The sequence below is a fragment of the Thunnus maccoyii genome, chromosome 20 (genome assembly GCF_910596095.1).
Source record: "Thunnus maccoyii chromosome 20, fThuMac1.1, whole genome shotgun sequence".
Taxonomy (NCBI): domain Eukaryota; kingdom Metazoa; phylum Chordata; class Actinopteri; order Scombriformes; family Scombridae; genus Thunnus; species Thunnus maccoyii.
In genome coordinates, this window is record NC_056552.1 from 21,214,651 (window position 1) to 21,230,052 (window position 15,402).

General features: G+C 40.4%; 1 long non-coding RNA gene across 1 annotated transcript in view; it reads right to left on the minus strand.

Moving 5' to 3' along the window:
• LOC121886832 overlaps positions 1-15,402 on the minus strand; it is a 124,250-nt gene that overhangs the window by 16,671 nt on the left and 92,177 nt on the right. Inside the window, exons 7-8 of the long non-coding RNA XR_006092862.1 lie at positions 13,417-13,488; positions 13,257-13,324 (exon numbers count right to left, since the gene is read on the minus strand). This is a non-coding gene — a long non-coding RNA (uncharacterized LOC121886832). The remainder of the gene's footprint in view (positions 1-13,256; positions 13,325-13,416; positions 13,489-15,402) is intronic.

Here is a 15,402-nt window from a genome sequence, read left to right on the forward strand (position 1 = left end):
ATATAACAACACAATACATACAGGAAGAGACCACAACAACATGCTCTTACAATAATATTACAATATTTCAATTAATGTAACCCTATGCCCTTAAAGTGACAAATTAAAGTGCATGGGCTCAAGGACTTTATACAAGTTTATATAACCAGTGAAGCATTTAGGATGTGGATTGCTTCAGTAAGTGCTGTTGTGGAAGTGAGATGTTCTGGTCTTAATACTGCAGAGTCTTTAATCCGAAGGGAGATGATTGAATAGTGGGTTGGCCGGGTGTGAGGAGTCCTTTTAAATTTTAAAACCTTTCCGCTGAATGCGGATGTGGTATAATTCAGAAATGGTTCGAGAGTTCACAGCAACATTGTAAAATCTGTTAGAAAGTACTGACATCATTTTTTTTTTTCAAAGTGATCGCATGCTCCTCACCACCACTCAGTGGCATAACAAACAGTGGCTGCTATGAATAGGTGGAGCTGTGATACTGGGAAGAAAACAAACAAATATCTCAGTAAAGTAAAGACCATGAATCCTTAAAGCCAGTCAAACACTGTACAATGATGTCCACACAATTGATGAGCTGACACAAGTATTTTGACTTTGAACTCTGCAAGGTTTGTGCCAAATTATTATTGTTTTTTCACTTTACATATGTGGAGATTACGCTTTTATTCTGAGAGATTCAGGCCATAAGTTTTATTGTTATTGTTACTGGGAAAAACACATGCACAAAGCATTAGGATAAATCAGCCTAATCAAATCTTTGGGATTTAAACAAGACATATCATGCACATTTCCAGGTCTGTATTTATATTCTGGGGCTCTACTGGAATATCTTTGCATGATTTACAGGTCAAAATCTCTGTATATACGGTATCTTATACTGGCTTTATGCAGCCCCTGAGTTCAGCCTCTGTCTGAAACAGGCCAATTTAGCTCCTGTCTCTTTAAGGCCCCTCAGCAGACTTCCACTGGCTCCATGGCTACGTAAACAAACAGTAGTAGTCAGATTTTGCTGCTTTTTCTCGTTCTTTACTCGAGATATAAGTACTTAAATACATCTGTACATGTTTGAGCTCAAATCCCATTCAAAATATGTTAGTTGACAATGCGAACAACCCATGGAACAACCTTAGAAACAACCTTAGCAACAAAAACTATGGAGCAGATGGCAATTTGAACAATAAAACAATATGAAGTCAGTTCGATGGGGAAGTAGAGGTAATAGAGTGGGCTGCAGCCTGGGCTTTTGAATTGACGGTGGCATTTTTACATACGTTCACCAGGTTTAACATAGACATCTGACATCATAAAAGTATAAAAATAACAGAAAATCACAAAAAGCATGTTACGTCCCCTTTAAGACTGTATTCTTGTTGTGTGTGGATTTGTTTATAGAAGTGTCTACATCTTTATAACATTTGGAGCAGAGCAGCCTGTAGTTTCAACATTTGCGAACTACGTGTAGTCAGGACCTGCACTGAAACACTGTCATTTAAAAGCTGTTGAAACAACAATTCACACTTTTATACTCAAATTTAGACACACTTAGACATCAACCTAGAAACCTAGACATCTTTTGAACTGCAAACCACCAAATCAATGCTTATGAGGTTCACAATGAATAAGGAAAAAATGCTGTGTGTTGTTAATATTTCATAATTGAATCCACAGTCGAGGAAAACAATGTTCTTAAGTCATGCTGACGTGTGCTCATTTAACAATATTCTCTCACTGCAAAATAAAGAATGACAAAAATAACCCAACAGGACAAACATTAAAAAACACCCCAGTATTTGTTACCCATGACAGCTCTGTTGTGATACAGACGTGAGTCACTCCAGCAGTCAACCATTAGCCCTGCAGCAGAAACCTGTTTGCGGGGAACTTGGATACAGTGGTATTTCCTGTACTGCAAACATTAACTAACAATGTCATTTACGGTATGTTTATCATAAGGGGAGACAGAAAATGATTAGCCTTGTTAAGGGTTGCACTGGTATGCACAGAATGCAGTAGTGGCAGGTGACCTTTTATACACCAGACACTGACTTTTCAAAGCAGGAAAAGCACAGGTGTAATTGATAACATTAGTGGCGGCTGCATTCCATGCAGGTGTTAGGGCTGTGCTATTAGTAATGTTTGCTCAGTGGCATGGTTTACTGGGACGCTTCTGTGGAATGAAGCCATCGTTATGTTACTAATTACATCTGTGCTTTTCCTGCTTTCACAAAAATGTCACTTCTGGAGCAGATTCAACTGTTTCACAACCAATGAGTTAGCAGAACACTCTATAACTCCCTGTATCATTTCTTTAAAGAGAGAAATGTTTATCATTACATTTCCTCATGGGAAATGAACAAAACATGCAGCTGTATTTCACTAAGTCTAAACACAAGCCCGACATTTCAACCCTGCCAGACAGCTCCCATCACTCTTGCCTACAGCTGGTTGACCTCTGGATGACCCCAAGGTGAGACGTCAACCTTCTAGGGTCAAGTCTTACATTAATGTTCCTCTTGGACACACACTTGCATGCATGTCTGTGCACAGGCCAACAGACACACGACAGTAACACACTCACAGACACACACACACACACACACACTGAAATGTCCGATGACCTGTGATCCTAAACATTACCCACTGAACCCTGTTCATCCCTTGAGATGTTTACCTCACACATCTTTGTTTTTCTTCTTTTCTTTTCTTTTTTTTTTTTGGCAGCAGAAATCAGCCTCTAGTTCCTGTTGTCGCACCATCTGAAACATGATACTCCTCTAGAAGGTTGCATGCTTGTTTATGTCTTTTTCCATTTATGCCTTTTGGTGACCTACCCAATTTAATTTTCTCTGTAAACAATACGCTTTGGCCCCTGTGGAGCACAAAGGAACATAGACACCACATTTTACAAACAGATACTGGTGCAATAATCCTTTTCAGTAGCCATATTCCTGTATATAAACCCACAGAGCAGTAAGAGTAAAACAACTCTTACTTTTTAATAGTTAGTTACAACTTTTACATACACTTTTCATAGGTTAAAATCAGTGACAACATACTGAAAAAATTGCCAAGTCAAGTCCTAATCGTGACTTTCTGTGTCTGGACAGAAGTCCAGAGGCAGAACAATGCATGCTTATTTAACATTTGCATATCTAGGTTGGCTTCACAACATGTATAATCCCACTGTATCGCCATTCTCATGACGGCATGACTGTAGCACAGAGGGAGTTCATTTTCTCTAACTCTGATTCCAGGTTCCTTACTGTATATTTGATTTTTCAACAAAAAAATCCACTGGCCAAATGTCTGTGGTTAGCTGGAGTTCAAACTAAAACACTGAGGTTTGGAAACAAAGCTATAGGAGAACTAAAAATCAACACAGAGATAAATGAAATTAAAAAATGGGTAGGCACGGAGAGAGAATTAAGAATACAAATATTCTTGTCTCACTGTAGTCTGTTTAATTTCAGGGCTGTGTGAGTGAGGGGGCATCTCCGCTTTCTTTTAGTTTGGTTCAATTGGCCGGTGTAAGCACCTTTACTTTGAAGTTAATTACAGAGAAATCTGTTTTTTCCTCATTACAAGCAGGGTTACTGCTCTGGATGAGGTATGTGTATATGTGTGCGGGCCTGGCACAAGGTGCGAGTGTATGTGTGTTCCTACTGTGAGTTGATGCAAAATCCACACACAGAGGAGACCAATCTGTCTTCTTTGTCAGCCGTTAGCAACCAGCCAAGACCTATCACATCTAAACCATGGTAGAAATGGTTACAGTGCAATTATATTCCTCTATTGTTTCTTTTTTTTTATATTGCTCAGTTACAAATGCACAAGCGTGCCGACGAGCAAGCCGAGGTTAATTAAAACTAGATATGTCTAGAGTATTTCATCTTTAATGATTTAACTGTGTGCTGATGTAAAACAATGGGCACTTTTTTCTTACTGTTCTTTCCACTTTCAGGTCTAAATTGACAGAAGTATTGATATGTTTGTTCATAGTTTTTATGCATCTGGACCTGGGGTTTGATTTCCAGTACCTCCAGTCTTGTGTACTGATTAACATAATTGGCCATATTTACAATTGGGAAGCCAGTGAGGGATCATGTCTTTGTTGTAGCCTTGGGGCCTTCATTTGTTGGTCAAGGTATCTGCGAAATGGGTCGGTAATATAAGTGTCTCCCTCCCCAGGTCAAGAGTGGAGGTAGCACTGACAATGACCTTAGTGCATAGGGAACTGGGCATTCCAATTTGGGAGAAAATAAGAAACAAGTGAAAACTGGTATAGATGTTTTAACTGATGCCAAGCAATTTGGACTAATGCAGCAGTTATGCTTGACTTCAGCTATATACTAACAGCAAGGTTGTGGACTTTAGCTTTCTTGAAAAGCAAATTTTAAAACTTCTAACATTCTTTACTTATCCTATCATCACACATTATTACAACAATGTATTATCAGTGATTTTATCAGTCATGAAAATCTAAGAAAACCAATGGTGCAAGTGCGCAGAACAGGACAGGGATTATTGATTTTAACCCATGATTCTTTCCGGCTGCAGGCCCTCAGAACCGAGTAACCCGACACCTGCGTCTGACCCTGGGCAGAGACAGATCATTGTACAATGCAAGACGGTAAAAAACTGGAAAATTATAGAGAGAGAAACACTATCTCCTCCCTTACAAGCATCTGATAATCCTGCACATGTGCTGCCTACTAGAGACGTCATCAGGCCCAGTGGTGGGGGTTGAGAAGTTGGGGATTAGAGACAGAGAAGACGTGAAGGAAAGACAGAGTACGAATAAAGGAAGAAAAAAATAAACAAGAGAAATAGAAAGGGAAAAAGATCATTTTCAGCTTTTACAGTATGTACTGTGTGTGTATATGTGTGTGTGTGTGTGTGTGGGTGTGTGTGTGTGTAAAACCGCAGGCCTGGGACCTACTGGTCTGATTGCTATGCAGGAATGAATCTGAAACGAGAAACACACAGACTGGATGATGTGGTTTAATCGTCTATTAAACTTTTTAATTAGAGGCTTTTTAAAAGATTGGACTGAGTCACTGAGACATTCACTAACACACAAAACCTGATGTAACTACTCCTGTCTTCCCTCTGCAGTTTGGGCTGAGTGCCTAGAAAGCTGGCTTGGATGTTGGAGAAAGGGGCCAAGAGTGATGGCACCTCCCATCACAAATTTTGAATTATACCCACAAGGCCTCTGGGGGATAAACATGAACTTCTAGCTTTCCACAACATGGTGGGCCATCACTTAGTGGACACATAATGTTTTCAGCACCACCTTTTATCAGCATTGTCCTGACAAAAGGAATTCCCGCAATTTTAACTACTCCTTTACATTTTCCTACCTTCATGAGCCAACTCTTATAAGCCAGTTTTCAGTACATGTTGAGTTTCCTCTTATTCTCAATTCATAAAACCTTTTGCAGCTGCTGTTTAAGGATTCAAGTTTTAGATGGTAAACTGGCACATTTAGCCAATAACACCCCTGCCCAATGGTTCCACTCAGACCGTGACAAAATGTACAATGGGCGCCAAACTTTACCATAACGTTGGGTGTGGTGTTCCTGATGTAGCTGTGTTATGAATATTCTGCTGACTGTGAAGTTTTACTACCACAGTACCACCTGTGACAGTTGGAAAAATAAAGTAGGTTATAACAGTCCCTACACTCACTGTTGAGCTAAAGAAAGTAGCTTACAGTCTTGGTTTGATCAGGTCTTTGTCTCTCCATCTTAGCCTTGATTTCTCCTGTTTAGCCTGCTACCTTGCAATACTAACATCTTATCCCTTCACAGTTGCCATTGAGATTCCCCATCAGGTTCCTGCCTCTCCCCCATCACCTGCTCCCCAGCACTCCATAGGTCTCAGTATACAGATACAACTAACTGAAAACAAATTCAGTCTAACACAACAATTCTGTCATAAAGCCTACCTTCATGAAGGTTAAAATGTTCAGCTTTTGTTTTAGAGTGGTGCTAACTGAAATTTATGGACAGTTTAGATGCTTCTGTAGCGCAAACCTTCATGAAGATGGGATTTGTTGCAGGGCTGTTGTATTAGACTGCATTAGTTTGTGGACCTAATAAAGTGGTAACTTAGTGTTGATCCCTGCCAGCACTGACGAGGGCTTGCATGTCTTCATTCTTGCCTTTCCCTCCTTTTGATCACCACTTGCAAACTTAATACTTTCCTCTGCCACATGATTTGTTTACTCTATCTAATTACTTTCAAATTGTTGAATTAAAGTCTGATTATTGGCAAAGTAAAGAATGTTTTATACTGAACTTCACTGTCTGTTCTGTCTGATTTTTGCATCCAGTACTGGTGTCAGTTTGTTGCATATTAATATATAATATGGTAAAAGGAAAAAGATGATGTTTGATAAAGTCAAAACATATTCAGAAATATTATAGTAAGATATAACAGAGTAATTAGTACTTAGATTAAAGAATTTAGAATGTTTTATCGACTGTAAAGTCTCTACCTCACCAGAGTAAGTAAAGTAAGTAAGTAACATAACTGGGTAGCAACAGCCATTATGGCCAAACAAAGACTACCACCAACAGAAAATGGACAGTAAAAAGATGTGACAGTTATAATCATTTTTTTGTCAGCTAGTTTTTTTTTCACCTTCAGGAAAAGCTGAACTGAAAACCAAAACCAAAAAATATTAAGGCAAAAAAGTAGCATACTTTCATTTAAAGTAACTGTGGATATTTTGCCTTTGCAGCCCAGCAGCATACATCATTAAGGAGGAGTTTATACCAAAATGTGCAGAGGTGTGAAACCTTATAACTCAAGGTCTTTCTGCTGTTTACATATACTTGCTGTAGTCACTGTGACTGCGCCTATTTGCGATCTGCTTTTGCAAATACACGTGCTTTCCCACTGAACTGGCACTGTGAGTTGCTTCTAATCTGAGGATCTGGTGGGAAGTCACAATGGGTCAATATTTACCAGTCCGGTAGGTAGTGATCAATACGGACGGCTGTTTTCACACAGATGATAAGAAGCTCAGTTCAATCTGTGAGCTGGCTGTGATGACCTGTTAACTATGACCTTACATGTCATAGTCTGAGTCATTGTCTGAGTTTAGGGTTAGATTATAGGAGCAAAACTGGAAGAAGTGATAAATAAAATGTTGATAGTTTGGTAATGGAAACATGAACTGTTCCATGTTGATTTAACTCTGTACTTTTTGCCCGGTATTAAATTTCTTAACAGCCTAAATTACAAAGTGGGGCCACAATAGGGAGGTGAATGCGATCTCTGTATAGGAGAATTAACAATCCTTTACCTTCAGAGAAAAAGCTGAACCAACCAACAAAACGCAACATGGTCATCTTACCTGGTGTCCAGGACTCCCATGCCCCCCAAAAGCCAAAGGTTCACTTCAAGTATAATGAGGACTGCCTTTAAAAATAAAATATATAACAGAGAGCTTTTGAAAAAATGTGCATCCTAAAATACAGTGGATCAATCATATTGGGCTCTTAATCGTTTATTTTCTGTGGCTTCAGTTTGGATCATTTGAGTGGGTATATTTGCTCAAAAGATTTGCACTTACATGAGACATACTGGTTTTGAATTGCCTGTGGGAAGTAGCCTAAGAGTCTGTCTATTTTTGATTAAAAGCTGAGTTTTCACTGTGTACTTTTCTCTTTTTTCCCATGTGAAATTGCTGTTCTCTGACTTGCTGTACAGCTCTGATCGCCGGCTGTGCTCATGCTTATGGTTTTATTATTGTGGAGTACAAAAAAATCAGAAACATAAAAATTTTTTGGTGAAAACCACTCATGCAGTGACTTGAGGTTTAATGAACCCTCACACTCAATATTTTCAGTAGTTTGTTATTTGACTATTACACACGTCATTTAGCCATTTCCAGTTAGGCTCTATGCAATTTCCAAATCATCAAATTTTATCCTGAGTAAGAATATCCACTCAAACTAATCCAAATTCATTTCCAGATTCAGAGAAATGCTCCACTTCAGCAGCGAAAGATGGTCACCACTTCAACACCCTGTTCTTCCGTTACTTCTGGAGAGCATATTCCACACTCAGACACAGAGCTGAGGGACTTCCTATTTGCTTGTTTATTCAAAGTTTATTAATATTAAATGTGTCGTGTGTCCAAATTGCACCAAATTGGACACTGTACTTCCTTGGGTCCCAAGCAATACACTTGCCAAGTGTGAAGTCAATCAGATAAACAGTTCTTGAGATATGCAAAGGACAGACAAACAGACAGAGAGTCCTTCCTTTATAGTTAGATTGTGTTTGCATGATTAACCTAATAGCCACCTGGTGCCAGGTAGGATTACACCAGCATACAAATACTGGTTGGTGTCTGCATCTCCAGGCATATAATAAGCTGTCATGTATGATCTACTGTGTATATTGTACATTCAATACATAAAGCACAAATGGCAGGCTATTCTGGTGGTCAGTAATGCTCCCAACAGCAATTTTTTTGCTCAAAGACCTCCAAAAAAGGTTAATCTGCCCATGATGTCATCCAAACATTTTCTATATCAGTTTATCCCGGCATGCACTGGGCGGCAGTCATGGTACACCCTGGACGCCAGGTACCCACGATTTGTGGATGCTGAAATCAAATAGTCACCTCCCACTGCCATTTGGCCGTCGCATTTTGCCTTACATGCAGCAGAGAACAGCCTGAACATCAGCTCCAGTTGCAGTAACCTGGAGACAAAAACATTCATAGCCCCGCTGGGTTTCTTCAGAGTCTCTCATCCTCCTTCTGTTCATCCTTTGCACGCACCCATCTGTGTGCCAAGGCCGTACGCGTACATGCATACTCCCATTTAACGTTTACACACATGCACATCAGTTAGACACACCCATACTATACACATTTATACTCATACACACACGCACACCTCATAAAAGGTCAAACCACAAAACACTGCGCTGTGTTGAGTCATCAACAAAAATGGAAAGTTTTAATCTTTTCAGGCTTTTTTTTAATTTTTTTTATTTTCTTTTTCTCAACATGAAGAACAAACTGAGAAATAGGAAGAAAAAACAGCCATGAAAACCAGGCCATTTGTCATAATTTCCCGCTGCCGGTAGCTGTGGACAGAATGAGAAAGTGGTGGCGGTAGCTGAGGACGTGATGGTGCATCTTAAACAGGGGAGTTCCACCCAAAGGGAGGGGAGGTGTGGCACCGGCGACCGCCCGAAACAGCATGCGGTCCTGGGACTGGAAGGACTGAAGTGGCCCCTGATATGAAGCATAGCATGGACGTGGAGGTGATAGATGGAGCTGGAAGCAGGATATCTGGGTAGTGTTGAGCAGTGTGTGTTTAGGCATATTGTGAGTGTGTGTCTGGTCAGTGTAGGGACTTGTAATGCTGTTGGTCTGGCTGGACTCGTGACTGTAGGACACAAGCCATTCGTTACACAGAGACAGTTACACACCAGGCTAAATGAGGCTTATCCAACAGTCTGGCTGGAGGTGTGTGTCAGGGTGTGTGTAGGTGTGTCTTTGGATTTTAGTGTGTTTTTTAGTAGGAGTGTAAAATTGTTTGTGTATGTGTCTGCTTGCAAAAAAAGAGAGACGCAGTGACACATACATTAGAGAATAATGTCTGTGTGTGTGTGTGTGTGCTCTGTCTCCAGTGTGCCATACCGCCACACTCATAAAAGCCATCACAACGGACGCTAACCTCCAAACCCGTGCGACCAAAAAAGCGGCTCTTGATGTGAGCGGAATCAGAATTGAGCTCATTACTTTTTCCACAATGAGAAAGTTGTTTGTGTGACACTCCTAATTCTAATACTTGTGCATGGCCCGCTTTTATTTGGAAATTTCCCTGGCTGTCCTCTTTACTCCTCTCAACACGCTGGGTCTGCTCACTATTTCTGAGCTGCATTTTCCAGAAATGGCAATAAGTTTGACATAATTGACAATAAACAGAGGATAAGCAGATTAATTAAATCAGCTCAAGACAAACATTGTAAAATGAGCTTTCTTTTGGATGTGAGCAGAGAGACCAAAGACATTAAATCTGCCAGCGTGCCAGTGACAAAGAGAAAGCCCTCAAGTAGTTAGAGGACAGAATTGATAACATCATGAAAAACTGTATTCCAAAACAATAATCTGCATCGTCCTGGCTTTAAAGCCACTTTAGGCTCCAAACAGATGAACTTCTTGCCATTGATTTACTCACAGAAAATAAAAGAAACATTAGTTCTTTTTCTTCTGTGTCCAACCTCGTCTCGTATCTCCGTTTTTGCTTTCCTAACATTGTTATTTTCCCAAGGAAGACTCAGCATGCAGGGTCGTTTTCAGAAACGCTCGGCTTCACATTCAGGCAGTTACATTCACACTTGGGAACCGCCAGTTCAACCGCAGTCTTCAGCTAATGACTATCGAGCAGAGAAACCGTGACCCCCCCGATGGTTGAATCTGATGGAGGTTAGTTTTTCTTTGTTGCTTGTAATGTGTAATCTTTCATAACCAGTGTGGGAAGTGACCAACTGACACTCTCACAGGCCTTCCCAACTCTAGACAAACCATTTTTCGTCATTAAGTGGCTTCTTATAAAATCCCACCGTTTAGATAGTGTTTTTTTGTTTGGCTTTGGGTCAGGCAACTAAAACACTATGATAGGATGATAGGATTAATGATAGGAAAAGATTGTGGCTATGGTTCACAGAAACGCATTTTGCATCAACGTTCAACTGGCCATCCACCACTCCGACCTCCACGTCCTTACAGTCCACTTTGCTACATAATGGGTAGACAACTTTCTGTGTTGGCATTGAAAATTGGCAGTGGACCTAAATTGTTCAGAACTGTCGATATAAACACAAATCCTAGGATACGGGGCTGAAGTACCGCCATCTTGCAAAAGTTGTTTTGGAAGATACAGCGACATAATTATTGCAGCACAAATATAAAATTTACTACTCTATTGAACAATAAGACATTAAATACAGCAAGATTAGGTCAAAACCTAATATATGGTTGGATCATTTATGGTCCTTCTATGAAATTGTGGCCAGTTTGTTACAGGGATAGTCAGTGGTAGTGTCTATAATGTAAATTCCTGGTTATTAAATGTTCATCTACAATTTTCTGTAGTTGTCCTAGATATATTTGCTAGTAAAGTGTACTGAAGTTGCATATCACATGACATGGTTAAGCTTTGAGTCAAAAAAGGTCATAAATGCAGTTCCAAAAACAAGATTTTCCACTCATATCTTTGGATATTTGATTTGAAAGAGAACTGATATATTCTATATTATAACTTCTTCTAATTATTATTAAGTCCCCCTGCTCTTTCATCTATTTCAGTCAGCAGATGTCTCTCGTTTTTCACTGTATTGAGTGTTTTGTCAGTGATTGTTATTTGGGGTGTTTTAACTGTGCTTTAACTCCCTCCTGCCTCTATGTGCCTTTTTTCTGTCTCTTTCCTGGTTAAGGAGGCTGCAGTGGAAAGTATAAATGAAATTACCGCAGTTACAGATCACCTGCAGAGCAGCCGCCCCACACTAACCTGCTATAACAGCTTCATGTTTCATGTTTCACCTGCAAGACTTGTGTTTTAATGCTGTCATTCATCGTGTCTGATGTGAAAACGTCAGAGAAATACAAAGTTTGCGTCCTGGTATTACTTCAGTCATAAAATCCAAGCGCACCGCAGAGCATCTCTCCTGCCGGCTGCTGACAGCACTGTCGGAGAGTCGATCACACCAGGAGACGCAGAGACGCTGGTACGCATCTGTTCAAACAGGAGTTTAGCTGACTTCTCTGTATTTAACACCAGAGCTGAGAGTGTCAGAGCTCGGAGCAGAAAGATGGTCACTCTGCGTCACTGCTGTCCTCTGCATCCATCATCTCATGCTGATTTGAAAGAGCAACAGTCAATGAGGAAACTCCAACACAGCCAGCCGACCAATGGTGAAACTCACTCACTCACTCATTCACTCATGGACAGCCGATATAGCTGGCCCCCCCTGCAGTCCAGCCAAAATATGGTATAGGTTGATAATGGTTGGATATATGCTTTAAAAGGGTACTCTAATGATTTACTATTGTAGTTATGTAAAATTGGGGGACTCAGACAATTTAAAAAGAGTGAATAGTCTAAATCTAGTCAAAAATTAGTCTCTAGTATAGGTGAAACTCTGCAAAAACTGTATCCTACAGTTTTCACAATGCAATTCAGTGGTGTGTTTAGCTGAAAACCTTGATGACATTAAACTTTGAAAATATCCTTCCAGAGTCACAGAAGACAGGCTGAGTAGGATTTCTCGTGATAAGGAAACTGAACTCGATTTGTGAAATTGGTGGAGTGACTCTTTAAAAGTGTCAAACAAGCATTATTTGAGTACAATAAGCCTTTATGTGACACTAACCACATTGGCACACTAGGCTTGGTGGTTGTGTGGTTAGCATTGTCGCACTTTCACAGCTAGAAGGTCCTTGATTTGAGCTTGCATGTTCTCATGTCTGCCAGAATAGAGCTTGCACAGGGTTGGTGGGTCTTATTTTACTGCATATTTACTGAGCTTTATGTCTAATGAAACTGTTATTATCCTACAGGCCTTTCTCTTCCTCTGACCTCTGATCCCTCATTTGTTCTCACCACTGTAACGCAGTTTCTGCAATCAACTCTCTCTCACTCTCAGCCCACAATTCCTCCATCTGTCTTGCTCTTCGCCCTGCCTTCCATCACTCCCTCTCTCTCTCTCTCTCTCTCTGTTTCCTCCATAATGATGTTAATAAAGTGAGCAGAATGGATTATCCAGATTCCCATGGCAGTTGGCCTGCCCTCTGCTCTGTCTCCTGCTTTGCTCTGTTTACTAGAGGGAATCATTCACTTAGTCTTATCACTTTACACCTACGTTATCTGGGTGCACAAACACATGCCACACTAACACATAGAATCTGATTAGCGGCGTGTTTACATGGCTACGCCGCGAACACAAGGTAAAGTAAAGAGGTGGGAAACATGGGGGGGGATGGCAGACAAACTAAAGATAGTTCAAGCCTAATGCAGAGGATCAAACACATGAGGTGAACAGAAATAAAAAAAAGACAATATCTTCTAAATGCTTTCCAAATGTTTCCTCCCTAAAGAATAAGGAAACATCAGTGTGCAGAAACAAGGCCATATTCCCACCATCGGTCACGGTGTAATTGCTCTAGCAAACCTGTCTTGAATCTAATATAAACTAACGAGGCAGATCGCTCCATCAGACGTTACCAGACAGTGGATGGTGAGCAGAGAACATGTTGTAGTTCCATTAAGCTGGCGTTTCTCAGGGTTTCAGGCTGTAGAGAGAGAAATGGGGAGATGTGATGGGATAGGGGTTGGCTGGATGTCGAACTTGTATCCACTTTTAATAAGTTAAGCTTCAACATACCATAGGCTTGTGCTTCATAACTCCTTTCCTTGGTTCTTTGTTGGTTGTATTCCAAAATTACAGCTACTCTCCCTGAGAAGCAAGAGAAGAGAACCAAAATATGTAAAGAAGAACATACCATGCAATCAGGATTAGAGGTGATTTACAACTGCTGACCAGAATGTGTCTCTCCCTTCTATCATGTCCTGAATGGGAACATGAATCTGGAATCAGTACTTGCAAACTACTGACAAAGACCAGGCCAGTTGTGCGTCTTATAGTGAGAGATTGGGCACATCTGGACGCTATCAACAGGAACAGGTACTGTAAGTTTCCCAGCAGCAGTGCCCAAAATGTGAATCTTTATTTCCACTTAGAATAGAGATCATGTTTTTCTCTGATTCTTAGGGGCAACATATTTTTAATGAAAACATATTTAGTGCAATTAATATGATAATTACTGATAAAGGACATGCTGCTTTTTTCAGTTAGTCGTCTACTCTTCAAAATACCTTTGAACAAATGGTTTCCTAAAAATCTGGTAAAAATTGTACATAACACACTGCTCCCTTGTAGTCAGATGCAGCCAATTCCCCAAAACTGGGGCCTTGCCCAACTACAGTATGAGGCGAGACTGCTTACACAGTGTTTGATCAATTGTTACATTAACCATTTTTCCACCCGCTGAATTACCTATAAAAATAGATTGTTAAGCTCATATGATTCCAGAATTTGGTTTGACCATCGATCTGCTGCATTTCTGCCTCAACTGCTGCTAGAAACTTAACATTAATGTAAAACATCAAAGTAGGTTGCACAACAGGTTGTGGAGGCATCGAGTAGCATCTTGAGTGTTGACCAGAGCCTCTGCTGTCTTTTTAAGGCGAAGTTTGTTTGTTTGTTTGTTTGTTTGTTTTTGTGACGTTTAGGTGGTTGTACAAATTCAAAATGTTAGGGTTAGGGTTAGTAAAGGTAACATCTGTGTTTTTGACTGTCATCTTCATTTTTGAATCAAGTTCCACACAGCAGACAACTTTATTACCCTACAAGGACAGCGTTTTTGTTCTTCCTCACATCACTGTTTTTTGGGGGGTTTTTTGCAATTTTGACACATTTTCTTGTTCTTAAGATACTTTTTCTTTACTCCATGTCCTGCCCTCTTCTTCCTGTGCACACTTTTGTCATGTGGGGTACCACACATTTATTATTTGTTGATACAGCTTAGGGAGGAATTGGGAGTGCTTGGTTTGATGCAATGGAATCTTAATAAGATTAATTATAACAGCTGAAGTAAGCTAAACTATGAAAAGAAGCTGGATCCACATTCCTCCTGAGGATCGAGTGAAAGTGCCGCAGGAGTTCAGCATCTACCTTTGCTGTTTCTGCAGGAGAGCTTGAATAATAAACTCAGTGCAACACACAAGGTTGAAACAGAGAGCATAGGTAAGTGGAAAAAAGGAACTTTGACTGGGAGTAAAGGGCCATGGAGGAGGAGAGTAGGAAACAGAGGTGAGATTGTGGCTAAGGGGGAAGAGGGAGGAAGGGAGGGAGGGAAGCAGGAAAAGAGGCCAAGTGATGAAAATGGGATGGAGACTATACCTGAGAATGAATAAGCACATTACAATTCCTTAATACAGTTAGCTAATTAGCTAAGAGGCGTGCGTCTCCAGCTCCAGAGATTCGTTATGGTCTCAATCAAGTCATTCACAGTCAAAAAAACTGGCATTCGACACGGAATCAAAATGGAAAAGTGCTTGATTGAGTTTAGAGAGGAATAATTCTTGAAGAATACTTCTGTCTTTATGTTGGTAGCTGTACAACACTTGGATGTTAGACCCCTTTTCACTTTGCTCTTGGAGACCAATCCGCATGACGCAACGACCGAGGAGACCAATCAAATTTAAGCAAAACATAGGCAAAGATATAGGCGTAGCACCTCCCTCAACCCCCCTCATCATTCGCCCTTTCTCCTTACTTTCTCGCTCCCTCCATTCTCTCATCCTCTCA